We start from the raw sequence: 15534 nt of genomic DNA, 5'->3' as shown, positions 1-15534 counted from the left end.
TTCTAATAAACTCTAATAGACAAGTCTAGGGTGATGGGGTTTTTTTTGTCTGTTTTATTAATTGCTTGATCATGTCTCATCATGTAAAAGATCATCCCCTAAATGTATTTGTTTTAAAAAGGAATGAGCAAGAAAGTGAGAAAGATAAATTTTAGTAGCACCGGGTTTCTAAAAGCCCATTATTTTTAAGAGTGTGGAGAGGATCAATAAAATAAAGAGACACATAAAAACGCAACATACTCTTGGTACATCCAAATAAAATAAAATACAAAGTACAACATTCAACTGCTACAAGGTGAGAGATAAGAAAAGAGTTTATTAGGGATATACCAGGTTTCAAGAGTATGTCTTCCATGTTGCTTTACAGCAGTTTTCCACTGAGAAGGATTCTAGCATTTTATCTAAGGATTATTTTATAGCTAGATTTTGTGAAAAAGAAGAATCTTGAATATTGCACAAGCACCTATGAGCAAGTGTGTTTTAATACATATTCCTGCTTAGTCAGATATCAAATTCCTATAATTTTACAAAGCAGATTTTTATCCCAGTTTTGTACAGCTCTAGAGGGAACAAAATGCTCTGTCAGACACGTTATACAAAGTAATCAAAGACCTGACAGTACCTCCTCATAAATGAAAGTCAGTGTTCATTAATTAAAAAAAAAAAAAAAGAATCAACCTATTTTATTTATTTATTATAGTAAAATGTTTTATGGGAATATGTTTTTGTTATCATTTTTACTTATTATTTCTAGCATTATTGACAGATTAAAATATATAAAGTGCATCTGATTTGAGCAAAGCAGACCTCGCTTAATTGGTAAATATATTATTAATATTTCTGTGAAATATACCATGATTTTAGACATGGTTTGTAAAGAACTAAGAAAATGTCAAAAATATAGCAAATATCCGAAGAAATGTCAGTGAAGCTTTGTCCTTGCCAAATTAGAGCCTAAGTCATTAATCATAAATCTTAGTAATATTGTATGAGTTTATAATTACAGTAATTGCTTTGCTGAAATATATGTACATTCTGGAATTGAGAGATCATATAGCTTTCCTATTTGGCTGCATTTCATATTTGAATGTTTCTGTTCTTTTAATGCAGTTAACTCTAAATAATTGTAATTTATTTTCAAAATTTGATCCAACGGTGCTAATAAAATTATACACTTTCAGCAATTAGAGAAACAATTTGAATTTTAGCTTTTTGTTTAAAGCATCAAAACGCGTTCAGCTTCTTTAACTGTGTTTTAATCTTTTAGTGTGATCAGTCCTGTTGCTTGTGCAGCAGAGATAGAACAAAAGACAGGAAAACAGAGATCTGATGGCCTCCACTGCCATAAGAGGATGCACATTCCATTGACCTCTGCCTTCAGGGACTACAATGAGTAAAGACATGGAAGAGATACAAGTAGCTGCTAATTGTGCTACCCTATATACACACAGTTTTCAGAAAAGAAAGTCTTTAAACTCAATTGCAGCTTATTTTTGGCCTGTGTGGTATCAGTGTATTGCTATCTCCAGAGTACTACCAGGGGGCCCCTCTCTTACACTTCTCTGCTCTTTGCAGGCAACATTATACAAATAAGTGCTGTAGATAATTTTCATCTTAACTGTTTTATGAGTAGATGCTATTCCTCTGAGTCCCAGTACCATGCTCAGTCTAGTCAGGCAGTATGCTTAGTACTCCATGTTTCTTTGGTTTCATAGATGGAGAAAACAATTTAAAAGATTATTGGTGGAAGAGAAGCAGAAAAATTTACAGAAAGTTTATTTACAGAGAGTTTATTATTATCACAAGAAACTACAGAAAAAAAAAATGGAGAACTTCTGGAAAAAACTTCAATAAACAATGGCTTTTAAAATCTGCATCATACATGCCTGAGAATATCTTTATTTTTTCAGAGTGAAACAGAATGGCAAGAATATGCAGGGATAGTTAATTCCATTCCTGCAAGTAAGTCATTGACTCCATAGTTGGATATATTATTCATTACACGTAGATGAAAAAAAAAGAGGAAACAAAATTGATATGCTACTTGCTTTTAGCTTTGATAACCTCTCACATCTAATTACAAATAAGAACTTTCTCTGTATCTGTTGTCAAAATTAAAATAACGGATCATTTCCAATTCTTCTCTGTCCTTTTCAGTTGTCCTGTGAAACTACAACAGAGTTCTGTCTCTCTCTGGGTGACTTGTCTGCAAATGAAGATGGATGGAGTTTTTCCATTTTAATTAGTAAGACCAGCTGCTCTCTAAAAGGGAGAGTGGGTTGGATTTTTTGCAGGTCTTCCAAGCTGATGTATCATCAAAGTTTTAGTGATTGATCAAATAACTCACCGGACTCCGTTTCTGCAGAAAAACATCACAGAAATTTAATCAGATGTAATGTGAATGAAAAGTATCTTCTAGCCCTCTACATGTATTTGAACACACATACATATAATGCAGCAAAAAATTTATGTACTTTTGACCAGTTCTGACTTATTTTTAATGGTCTAACAAACTGTATCACAATTACTTATCACATTTCTTAAATTAGCATACCTTCCACATTACTTTATTAAAAAGAGATATTTTGTAATTAAAAAGGTTCTTACAGCATTAAAATCCAGGTTGCTATATGCTTGTCGCTATTTCTGCTAAGGGAAAAGTTGCTTCTGTAAGGGAAAGATGCTTCAAGCATAAATCAGCTGACTGTTATCTTAAAAGAGTCCCTCTGCATCTTGACAGTCTTCTGCCTGTCCTAAGATCTCCAGTAATGAGGTGATATCTAATTATATCTGAAATTTCTATGTCACAATAGAAAATCTTCTAAACTGTTATTTTCTACTGAGCTGAATTAGCCTACAGGTTTTTCTTCTGTTTTGTTAAATGTACAAAAATTACTTCTGTGATCTGTTTTAAAACTTTTCTCAGTTTACATCCTGACCCCATAATTGAAAGTGCATAATGATTTTAGAAACAGGTTGTCCATTCCTGTATAGCAAATATGCTAGTGTCATAAATGGCCATTTTATAGATGGATAATGTACTATAGTCATAATTCTTTATTACTGATGGTTATTGCACTAGGATCACAACCCTAGGATATTGAGAGTCAGTTTTTTATATCATAACCATTTACAAAGGTTAATGGACTAGGTTTTTCAGCTTTTGACCTTTTGATGCTTAGGGTTAGGAGGCTGCATTTGTGCACTAAACTGCCAGAAAGTATCTGTTTATTTATATTATCTATAGTATACATCATTACTGCTTTTAATCAAGAAACTGAGAGCAATGCAACTTGCCAGAACTGAAGTTATTGGGGCTACATCTTCTAATCTTCTAAGGTAAGCTTAATAATAGATTTTCAATACTTATGAATGAGAAAGTCAATGTTTATTAACATTGAAATTCTACTTTGCTTCATTTACTTTAGTACAGTGGAAATTGAATTAAAATATCCCCAAAATATTTGAAACCAATACTTCAAAATATGGAATTATTCTGGAGATGACAATGAGGTTGTTTAGGTCACCAATGCGTGGCTTGTTCACATGACGCACATGCTAATCTAAAATGGTCATAGGAGGCTCATCACAAGGGTATGTTTTTTCTGATTTAATCATATGAATGCTTCTGCTTCAGAAACCATTTTTTTTCTACGCTACACAACATCTACAACAGGAAACAGCCATTTTGGCATTTCTCCAATAAAACAACCATCAGCTCTGAAGCATGAAAAAATAGTAGGAACTATCACTGAATCACAGAGGTTTGAAGGGACCTCTAGAGATCAAGTCCAATCTCCCTCCCTGCTGAAGCAGGTTCCCTTACAACATGTCAAACAGGTAGGCACCCATACAGGTCTTGACTGTCTCCAAAGAAGGAGACTCCGAAACTTCTGTGGGAAAACTATTCAAACTTGAAAAGTTTGAACTTAGCTTTTTTCCTTTTAGAAGTTGGTTAGCTATATTTAGAAAGTAAAGGACTAAGAGTAAAACCGAGAAAGAAAGGCAGGACGATACAGCAATTCCTCTGACACCAATACTCTGAAGGATGGACTAATGAAGGATGGACAAATTTGGGAAATGCTGAAGAATAGGTTTATACTTAAACTAAACTTACAAAAATATAAGTAGTGATTTGACCTGTTTAAGGTGCTCAGTAAATGAGAACTATAAAAAAAAAAAAAAAGGAAAATGTGAGTCTGTGGCAGAAAGACACGAGAATGTTGAACACAGAACAGCAAAAGCATAGCAAGTTATTTAAGTTCAGATCAAGACCTAATACTCTGACCAAGGTTTCTAAGTTGTCCTAGTCATTTTTTCATGATGACTGGAGACTTAGAGATCTTAAAACTCCTAGAGATATAACAACTTCTGAGTCCTCTAGTCAGCACAAGTTTTGATACTTTTTAAATGATTATTGCTACTATTTTTTAAAAATTGTTTTGATTACATAATCACTCAGAAAGGCTCATACAAAATCTGCCTATCTCTAACCTGTGAGAATTTGTAGAGTTCCTCAACTGCACTGGCATTTTTATTCCTATTATTCTTAAAGCTTTTACCCTCCCTCCCCCCACTTCTTTACTGCTTCTTGCTTGCTACCATAGCTGTGTGAGTGGGAGTGCTGTACTTTGCTGAGCCTATGAAGCCAAATGATTCTGATATAATCAAGCTACACTTTTATAGTGTAGCTTTATACCATGCAGGCCAGGGTGCAAATAGAATAATATAATTAGCAGCTCTGATAACGATGAGCAAGGCAGGTCAAACAAATGATCTTTTAGGCTTGGAATTGAAGCTGGAATGGTATCAGAGTTGCAAACAGTCAGAAGCTGTGATGGAAGAGATAAGACAGTACTTCACCAAGACCCATGCACAGATATTTGGGAAGTATTTTGGATGCGCTAAAGATGCAATGATGGATGATGCAGAGCGCTTCCTGTAGGACAAAAGAAAGCCAAAGTGAACGGAATGTAACAGAAGTAGCGATACTGGCAGGTACTCAGCATCTGAAAGAATTGCACTCTAATGTTTAACCCGCTCTACCACATCTGTAACTTATTGTCTAATTTTACCTTCAGCTTGACTACAATGAAAAAAATGGATCAGTTAACCAAATATTGCTGATATGAAAAAGTGCTTACATGAATTTCTTTAAACAAGTGTTTTGGGAGGTAAAAGCAAGCAGTGTTTGCAGTTTGAGATCAGGGAAATTTCCTGTTTTTCAATCATTTAGCTTACAAATCTCACAGCACAAGAGGAAATGTTTCTTACATTATGAGGATCTAATCCCAGTGTATCAAAATCTTGCCCTATAGAAGCATAAAAGATTCTTTAAGATTTATGTTGGTTAGGTGCAAGTGCTTTTCACCTATCAAATGGGTGACAGTCAGATCGATTAACTACAGTATATAGTACTTAAAGTGATGAAGAAAGACATTGGATGACCAAATGATTAATATCAAGCTATCTGTTCAGATGTTCAAAACTCTAATCGTGTCTAGCTCTGATCTCCGTGCTCATTGCTACCAATGTAATTACAGGATATAATCTAAATGAAATTGATTACAAGAAAAAAATCACAGTAATTGACTGAAGTATGTTTTTAAGAAATAGTAACACTTTATCGTTTAAAGTCCTGTATTTCTTCTCTTTTTCTTTCCTTCTCTATCTTGTCCATTGCTTACTTTTTTTTTAGTTCAGCGTTCTTTTATCTTGGGCAATATAACATTTTAGTTCTTGTAATAAGTGTCTTCATGTGAGGCAGTCCAGCTAAGAGAATGTTATTAGACTGTGCTCTCAGGCAGTGCACCTTCACACGATCAATATGAATCTCAGGCTCTGTTCATTCCCTCTTTGCTTAAATTCCCCACAAATGTGCAAAGGAAGCAGCAGAGGGTGTCATCAATCATGGGAAACTCTGACATATGCTGAAACCTGACCAATACTGAGATGTTTTAATAAGGCATCCATTAGAACCCTCAAATAAATTGCAATTTGAAAACCGAACATAATACCAGCCAAGTTTTCCTCATTCATCTTGTGGCAGTGTCATGTAATGTAATTGCACTGTTAATTTATCCAAGAACTTTTGCTGTACATGTTTTAATCAGCATCACTTAGTTTCAGACTTGCAGACTACTGCTTCTGTGTGCGTACATGGAGGTAGACATATGTATGTATTGTACACACATACCTGTTTCTGCTTTTGGGGTAGATGAATGGTGCTGGTTAGCTCAGTACTATCCAGAGAAGCAATGAAGGAATTGAAATTTTTGACATATTGTCAATGGCTCCAGTGTTTCTGATATTTCCTAACCAGCTCTTCCCTGGGGCAGACTCCCCGTTTCTATCCCTTTCCAACTTACCATTGGTTTATATCCCTCAAGAGTGGGATCAGAGTGCCTGTGGATCCCATCAATAATTATTGGCAAAAGGGTTGAGGGACCATTTAAGATCACAGGGTAGTGGCAGTCAAAACAAGACAAGGCTGGTTTCTGTTCCTGTGCTTAGGTGGCATGCATGAAGTTTTGACAAGGATAAGGAAAGTGAGAAGGTATAAATCAATAGCAGAGAATGAACAAGTGTTTCTGTAAAATAATGTTAAAGCAATTACTTTAAAACAAAACAAAAAAACCCATAAGTGCTGGGAGGGAAGATACAGGCAGGAGCTCATAGATTTCTTTGTCTCCCATGCATAAATCTAAAAGTAATGCTGTTCCTCATATAGGGACAAAGCAGCAGTTTCTTCACTTTTATTATTCTTCTGGGTTTTTCTTAATTCTTTCTCTCTGATGAGAATAAATACATAAATTCATAGGCATAAAGCACGGCTGTCATGCACATCTGTTTTAGAATTCCATTTTAACTTTAATACCAATTATGATCTATTATGATTTTGCTTGTTTCAATCAAGCAGTTTCCATTTTGGAGCCAATGAACAAATAAGATTCCTATATTTTTTTCAGTAAAAAAACCTACATATCAAAGATTCATAAATATATTTTCAAACTATGAAAACCAAGACAATTAAATTTAACTTCCACAGTTTGATACTTTCTATGACAGTGCATCTCATTTTTAAAGAACTGATCCTAAAGATATTTTTTACTTCATTGACTTTATTTATATTGTAAACATTTGTATGGACATAATCTATATAGGAACAGAATTAAATGTCTGGCTTGCAGAAACACTTTTCACCTCAGTTTCTGAATGATACAGGAATTATAGGGATTCAGTTCTGATGATAATAACATCTCATATGAACAGTACAAGGTTACTGAACATATAATGAATATTCCAATCATTGTAGAGCCAGCATCTTAAATCTTTATGAAAGTATCTAAAAATCATTGGAAAAATAAAAAAAGGTTTTAATTTTTAAGTACCTGATTCTGTTTCACAACTTCAGGCATTAGACTGCTTATATCAAGGGACATTAGGCAACAACATAACCACCACTCACAGAGGCTTATTTCCACAATGACATTCAAATAATGAAACAATACTGAGGCCCAAAGTACCAGCCATTGCTGGCTTCAACCACAATCTCTCCTACAGCCAACATTCAGAAATACATGAATATATCTGCAGAAAAATGTGTACCTGATTTTTCACCCTTTTTCATGAAGCTATTTTAAGTGTATGTTCAAATTAGGCAGTTTCTCAGAAAATTTTTTTCAGATGCATAGTGAGTTTCATTTCTTTCTTTCTTTTTAATCAGCCTGAAGATCAACACTGCAATCATGTGAAGGATATGGTGCAGTACTAGACCAATTTTGTAATCAATCTTGAACTTCTTAGTTTTGATTTCAAAATGACACAACTGCAATCATCCTGAGAAATGTTTGTTCACTTGACTCTTTCTACATTTAATATTCTTATGACTTTAAATATTATAGATGAGAAAAATTAGAGGGCTATCTATTAATAGTGACCTTTCTATATACGTAGGAATAAACCATCGTTTTTAATGTATATAAGGTTAACAAAATATTAATATACTGAAAGCACTGGATTCAGTTCTGTCAGTCTACTTTAAGGAAAAGAAATAAAAGTGAGTCTTAAAGTGATATCAAAAAGCATTAACTAGAAATGTGCTCATTAAATATAATTAAACAGAGTTTGTGTCTGTTTCCACACACACCAGGCATGATTCACACATTCCCTAAGGACTCTATACATCACTTCGCTAGTGTAAAGGGAGCATAATAATATTTGCACTTAATTCATGGCTGTTTTACACTGCCTGAGTCATGTAAAACAGTAGGAATGTAAATTAAGTTTTGAAATGTAAGGAAATGCAACAAAATTCTGTAAGCACAGGTAAGGAACAAAAATACACTAATGTATTTCTGGTACTGAACCACAGCCATTATGGAAATCAATGGAAGGACTATTTAGTTTCTTCCTTTGGAAACACTGGAACATTTAAAGGAAAAGGGCTTGACTGCTGAGTCCACTGTGGGCTGCCCCATTTAACCCTAGGATGTTTTTAAAAGGGCTGATTTGTTTTACTTTTTGATTTCCGTTCTCTGAGCTCTTTCTTGAACTGATTTATAATTTGTGCATCTATTGCTGCCTTCAGCGATGTGTTCCATAATTCAGCTACCCCTTGTGTAATTAAATTCTGCTTGAATTGCTTATAGGCTTGTATTGCTTATAAGCTTCCTCCTTCATTTTGGTCTGTGATCTCTTATTTCTGAGTTGCTAAAATTGTACTGGATATACCAGGAAAAACACAGTTTGACTACTTAAATACCTGTGTTTGAATTCCGTGCGAAGCTCAGCTAGACAAGCAAAAAAAAAAATCTTTGATAACTCACATTTGAATTGAAAATTTGATCCTTAGCATTCTCTAGCGTTGGTGCATCACAACTTAAATACATGCAGATAAAATCTGTAACACTAAAAACAGTCCATCTGAAAAAATTTTCAACCCTGTTTTGACCACGTGCCCAATGTTTTTCAGAAATATTCCCTAACTCAAATTTGGATAAACATGAATATTTAAAATTCCCATTTTGTGCTGTTTATAATGTGCATTTCTATATGCTTTCCTAATGCTCACATAGTTAAATGTCTTTTAAAGGATCAGGTCCCTTTCTCCTTCTCTTCCCTCGTTCACTTTGAAAATAACTCCAGGAATATATGCCAGTAAACCAACGTGACCACACGCACTCATATTTTCAAGAAAACCTCATGAGAAAACTATTTAAATTTCATAGCATAAATCTGAGCTCTTGGCCAGCCTTCCATTTTCAAGTTGCCTGCACAACTCTCATGCTAATTCTCTACCAAACCTCGAGTTTTATGAAAGCTATATTTTATCTGTTTTGTTATTTGTAGTCACATGAGAGTTGAAAAAGGAATATTAGCACCACTCACATTTTATAGTAGGAGTCATAGCACTTGGTTGACCCCATTTTCAGATCCTACTGAATTTCCTATACAAAGGAAATGGCAATGTTTTATATTTAATACAGCAACATATAAAAAGAGGTTTAGCTATTGCACATAATGTTGCAATTTTCTTTGTTTCAGTTGCCTGAACTGAAATTTCAAAGCTCAATGTCTGTTTCTTTTTATCTTGAAACCTCAGACAGGAACAAAGAATACTACTGTACCGAATTTAATTCACTGTTATCAAGTAACGTGGAAATCACTTTTTGTCATTTAGCTACATCAGTTAAAGTGTACTGGAGATAACCTTTCAGTGACAACTTATTAGTTTACAGCCCTTCACAAACAGATAAAATGAATAGTCAGATAGGTGCTCCCTTAAATAGCAGGCACACACTCCCTGTACCTACTTGCTCTCCACTGCCTGCCCTGAGCATTTGGCTAATTCTCTCCCCTGAATTCTGTCTCCAAATCTATTGACCTGTATATCTCTTCCAGTTCCTACAAACTGAAAAAGTCATCTCATCATACATGAATTATGTCAGCTGTATATAACATCCACATACTGTGGCAAGCAAATAAAACACATATCCTAATGCAGAATTTGAAAAAGATGCCTCAGTATTTTGACATTATTTAGATTGCATAAAACCTCTTAACGTTAAAAAATGAAATTCAAATTTGAACTCTGATTTAAGGCAATGATTTCAGTGAGAGAATATTTCACTCAGCATACTTCAAAAGCCAAAGACTTGGTCAGCTTGAAATAGACAGAAAGCTTATGTAGCTTTTTTTTTTTTTTTGGGGGGGGGGGGAGGAGGGGAATAAAACGAATATATGAGTTGACACAAAAGTAGGTTGCTACAAAAGTAATGCCATTTATTTCTGTGGAAATACAACAGGTACAAAGAACTCAATAACAACATTTGATAGAGCAAATTCTCAGCTTAAAAAAAAAACCCCACTTGTTAACCATCATTAGTCCCCACTATTAGCTATGTATTTTCGGCAGTGATAAACAAGAACGCATGCTGCACTTGTAAAGATTTGCACCAACAGAGGTGGCCCACTGTCCCTGTCACCCCAGCTGAAACTCACCATCCACCACCCCACCGCCAACATCCACTGTTTGGTCTCCATAAGCATTCAGCAAGCATCAATGAAAGTCAATTAGTTGAATTGTTTCTACATTGAGGAATTCAGTGACATACCTCTGCTCTGTGCACACTTCCACATCAGGTACCAATTTGCCAGACTGCCCCTTTGCTGCAAGGTAACAAAACATAACAGGATATTAGTGGAAAGGTTCCACTTCTACTGCAATGCCACCAACATCTGTCTCTGCTGTTGTGAATCAACATAACAAAATAAGAGGCATTACTGTCAGAGTTGCCCTCACATCCACTGGCCAAAACAATGCACTGATGTATACCGTAATTACTTACTTCAGCTTTAAATTAAGACAATACAAATTTTTAGCTCAGATAAATATATATAAATGCAATCATTTCCCAAAGGAGGTCCATTTTAGATTCTTTACTCAATTATTATACTGATGATGAAGGAAGATAAGAATTTAGAAGTAAACAATGCCAAATACATGCTCAAGAGGACATTGCAGACAAAAGCTAAAAGCTGATAGAATTCTCAGTCTTCTGGTGACTATTAGGGATACTTGTAATAAAAATTGGGTAAAAATTAGTCACATCTCTTCAAGGATAATTATGAGACTATGAGAGATGAATATGAGCTTATACGAGAGAGACAAGAAAACCAACTTCATGGTAAGAATGTGTAAAACATCTTAAAATCTGGTGAACTTTCCTTCCCTCCCTTCCTCCTTCCTATCAACAAACTGCTTATCTTTCAAACCAGCAAGAAATCAGACATAGATAATATGAATTTAAAAAAAGTTGGGAGGGGAGGCAAAACACTGAAATTTTAGTAAGAATGAAGGAAGCAAACATTTCCTGGGAAGATGAAGTTTGAGGTAGTGGAAAATTCACCTCATTTCTTTCTCTCATTTACAGTGAGAGAGACTGCCCATGCACAGCTGTCATGTATTTTTTTCCAGTGTTAAAGCATGTTAAAAATCTGTCTGGCACAGCTGGACTATTTTTATTTTCTATTAATAGTCATTTATGTAGCAGGGACTTCTCTGTGGCAGGGTCTAACCTGTTGAGTAATAATTAGATCAAAAGAGATTATAACTTAAAAACTTGAACATGTGGGCACAATGCTTACTTCAGATGAAAATAAAGATCATGGAGTCACTAGGGGACATCCAACTTCCAACTACCTTGCACTGCCTTCTTGATCAACAAATACTTAGTACTGCTGCATGTACATGGCAAAGCAAAAATTGTTTATTGTCAGAAATATTAATGAGAAGTTGTATTCTTTCTTTCATACTGTAATTTTTCATTTAAAACAATATCATATAACATACAGAATTTTGTGCATCAAATCTAACACTTATTTTGAAAATCTTTACAGAAGAATTCAGTCTTGACACCAAGGCTGCACAGTATTACTGGTATCGAGAATCCACCTCAGTAAGGCATTCACTGCTACCACTGGAGATTTATTTTGCCATCAAGAGCTTTACATCTGTTGACACAATATCGAGTAAGCTTAGTTCTTTGTGAAATTGTCAATATATTTTTTCTACATAATGTATAAGTGAATTAAATAGCTGAAATATCTAGAAAAGTAGAAAAATATGCATATACACTTGTCTTCCTGTCCATATAGGTGAGTGGTAAAAAGGTATCTGCTAAAAATTGGTGACACCTCAGAATTGTGAGATTCAAACATAGAATTCAGACAATGTATACAAAATAAATCAGTATCTCTGATGTAATCAAGTCTACAGAGAAATGTTTTGTCTGACAAAACAGTGACAATTTGAACACATATTAAGGAAAATAGAGATCACTTATTCTAAAGGTTTTTGGATTTGCTGTAGATTTCCTGCATTGATAGAAAAGGAAATACTTAACAATAAAATATGATTTGTAAAGGAGCTGGATATCTTAATAAGAGGACATTTTTCTTAAAATTGTTGAGAATAATCCTGTGTCAAAAATATTAACTCTGTCTTCAATGGAAAGTACTGCACTTAATTCAAAATCTTAGCAACATTTTAAGCTAGAATAAGAAATGCTTAAAGTTACAATGAAAATTTCATAAATATTAGGCGCTTGATCAACAGTCTTCTGAACTTAAAGAGTAATTTTCTATTGATATGGGTTTGGAGTAGGTATATAAATATTTTAGGAGTTGAATAATGTTTATCTTAAATTTGCCAAATTCTCCTGAAGCAATCTTCAAATATACATATTTTTTTTATCTGTATAGTTTACAGAGTTGATCAAGTAAAAGCACAAACATAGAGAATGGCGTATTTTAAAATGATAATTTCCTTCTAGTGGGTTACTCAGCTCCACTGAGGAAAAAAATGAGTCATAAGAGTCTCCTTTCTGAGAGGAATATGAAGTTCTGTTTTCTGAATGAATTAAGCCTTTTGTATGTGGAAAGACATAAAGTTCTAGTGTCCTTTCTCTCTTTTGTCAAGCTAGTTTAAAATGAACAACACAGAGGACAGGTTATGATATTCTGGTGAGAATAATTTCCACTGGTACAGAAGACCCACAAACAGTGATACAGAAGTAAACCTATTAATAAGTAAAAAGCTATTCAGTAAATATATGTTGAAAGAAAATAGCAAAAGGCAGTTTCGGATTGAGTTCAACCTGAGTAAAACAACTCCACATTTCCCCCCCCTGTATTTCATGAATTTTTAGATACATTAAACTCTTAAGTTTCTTGATATTGTTAAGACTAATCTGAACTACAATCAATCAGGACACAATTAACAACTTATCTCCTCCAAAAAATGATTAAGGAATTCCTTCATCCATGTCATAATTGCTGGTTGAGTTAAATTACATCTTTTAAACAGGCATGAAGTGTTGGAGAACACATCAGATCCTTAAGCAAACTGTTTCAATGTTTCCTTTGCTGAACAGTGAGTAATCCATAATAAACATAGAGAATAAGTCTTCCTTTGACCACACAAGTTGTAATCAATAATCTCAACCATTCTATAATTCCTACTGCACTTAGGAACAAGTAAAACAACTAAATTTTCATCAGTTTTTCCTGGACACAATGGCAATGGATTGGATTTGCTCCAAAGGCGACTGAAAATTGCACAACTTCTAAAATGTTATTGAGAAAAGATTGCAAAGTATCATATTCTATATGTGGAGTGCATTTTCTGCTTATCAACCAGAGCAGTTTAATTTGCTTATGATCTTTTGCACTTGTAAAACAATTTATGTATTGCAGGCTATTTGGATGCCAAAGTGACATGTGAGAGCAACACACAAAACAGATCTTGAACAGTCTAACATAAAACACTAACATACATTCTGCAAACTAATATTTTTAAAAATCATTTTTGTGAGGAGATGATTAAGCTCGTAATCCTGCTATAGTTATAAGCCAGCATCTCCAGTCTTAATACTACATTCCATCATATAAAAGAAGTGTTTTTAAATTGAATCGAGAAGTTCAGCAGAGAAGTTTGACCTCAAAAATAAGATTATAACAACACATTTTTATAGAATGGACTGCCCACTACATACATTCATTCTTAGTTGTAGCACTGGAACCCTAAAGATTGCTATGGCTTTGTGTACTAAGAATACTGTAAACATGGAAGACTCGGACAATCCTTTTCCCAAAACAATTTACAGATTCCTTGTGAAGAAACAGATTTGGGTACAAAGTCTAGCAGAAAAGTTTACAAAAACCAATTTTTGAGAACATCCTGTTCTCGTAAACTGTGCCCTAAACAGTAAACTAATATATACGTAATTTGATGTTAAATTCAGAAGTTAACAGAAGAAACTCAGATTTACAGCCAGCATGCATGAAAGTTACCTTTAATATCTTAAACTTAGTAATTGAAATTATCTCTCTGGATAGTTATAGTATATCATCTGGATAAAAATATTTAAATACTGCTACCATAGATAGAAGAAGAAATAGGATTTTACAGAGTAAATTTTTTAAAATTCACAAAAAAATATAAGCTAAGGAAACACTTTAGAATGCTATTTTCACTACCTTTTTTTTCCCAAGGTAAATAGATTTTTCAATAGAACTTATTCAAATTAGTACTTTCCATGCTTTAGAAATTTAAGTGGCATCAGAAAATAAGAATTGTCAGATGAAGTTCAAGTATATAAATTCCAAGGAAATCCATAAGTTTTAGAGCCTCCTGAGGAATCCTTTTCTCATCTCAAAAATTTCCATAGAAACTGTTACATGTAAGTGGGAAATCTAACTGAATCAGCTTAGCTGTGAGTTGGAAAAAGTAATGTGATTTCTGACAATTTTCACATTAAAAAATGCAAGATAAATTCCCAATACCTTGAAAAGATAGTCTTAAAAGTCCTGAAACTTATTGAACTAATATGGTTAGACATTTTCATAGAGGCTTCCGAATTGATTCAGTTCAGTGAAATTCAGTACAGTTAGCATTCAACTTTAATTGCAACGAGGTGACAACATACTGGGTAATGAGTTGTTTATGTCTTGTAGATGTGTTTACAATGAGTTGACAATGTGTTGGATAAAGTGTTCTTCTAAAGTTGTAGATCTATTTACAGTGAGCAGTGGAAGGAATGTTCATCAGTTGTCGATTTGTTTGTTTACATTGTTTTCGATTTGCAATTGCTATTAAAAAAAATCACAGGCTGATGAAGGATGATTGTTTGCACACTTTAATGATTTACTGTGGTAACTTGTCTGAAGAAGTACTTAACTCTGCTTCATCTGTCAGCTTCCACTGCAAAAGCATCCAGTCACAATGGTTTTATTAGCACAGCATGGGCTATTTACAAGAACCTTGCACAGCTAAAAAGTGCCTTCCTGTTCAATCTGTTGTATTTTGGTTGAGAAGAGTTCCCTCTGCCCAAGTTCCGATGTTTTTAATATGCTCTAAGATGTGCATCTGAAGGTAGAGTACATACCCATGTACAATTTCTTACTGCTGCCACCTTCTCAGAAACATGCTTTTTTAGATAGTTTAGTTGTTGTGGTATGGTTTCTTTTAGT

General features: G+C 34.1%; 1 long non-coding RNA gene across 1 annotated transcript in view; it reads right to left on the bottom strand.

The window, feature by feature from the left end:
- Window positions 1-1505: 1505 nt before the first annotated feature.
- Window positions 1506-15534, bottom strand: part of LOC128085919 (uncharacterized) — a 29195-nt gene continuing 15166 nt past the window's right edge. The window contains exons 2-3 of the long non-coding RNA XR_008209161.1: window positions 10617-10671; window positions 1506-2359 (exon numbers count right to left, since the gene is read on the bottom strand). This is a non-coding gene — a long non-coding RNA (uncharacterized LOC128085919). The remainder of the gene's footprint in view (window positions 2360-10616; window positions 10672-15534) is intronic.

This window comes from Tympanuchus pallidicinctus, unplaced genomic scaffold, assembly GCF_026119805.1.
Source record: "Tympanuchus pallidicinctus isolate F22 unplaced genomic scaffold, pur_lepc_1.0 scaffold3, whole genome shotgun sequence".
Lineage (NCBI taxonomy): Eukaryota > Metazoa > Chordata > Aves > Galliformes > Phasianidae > Tympanuchus > Tympanuchus pallidicinctus.
The sequence above is the reverse complement of the archived record's forward strand: the minus strand, read 5'-3'. Positions and strand labels throughout refer to the sequence as shown.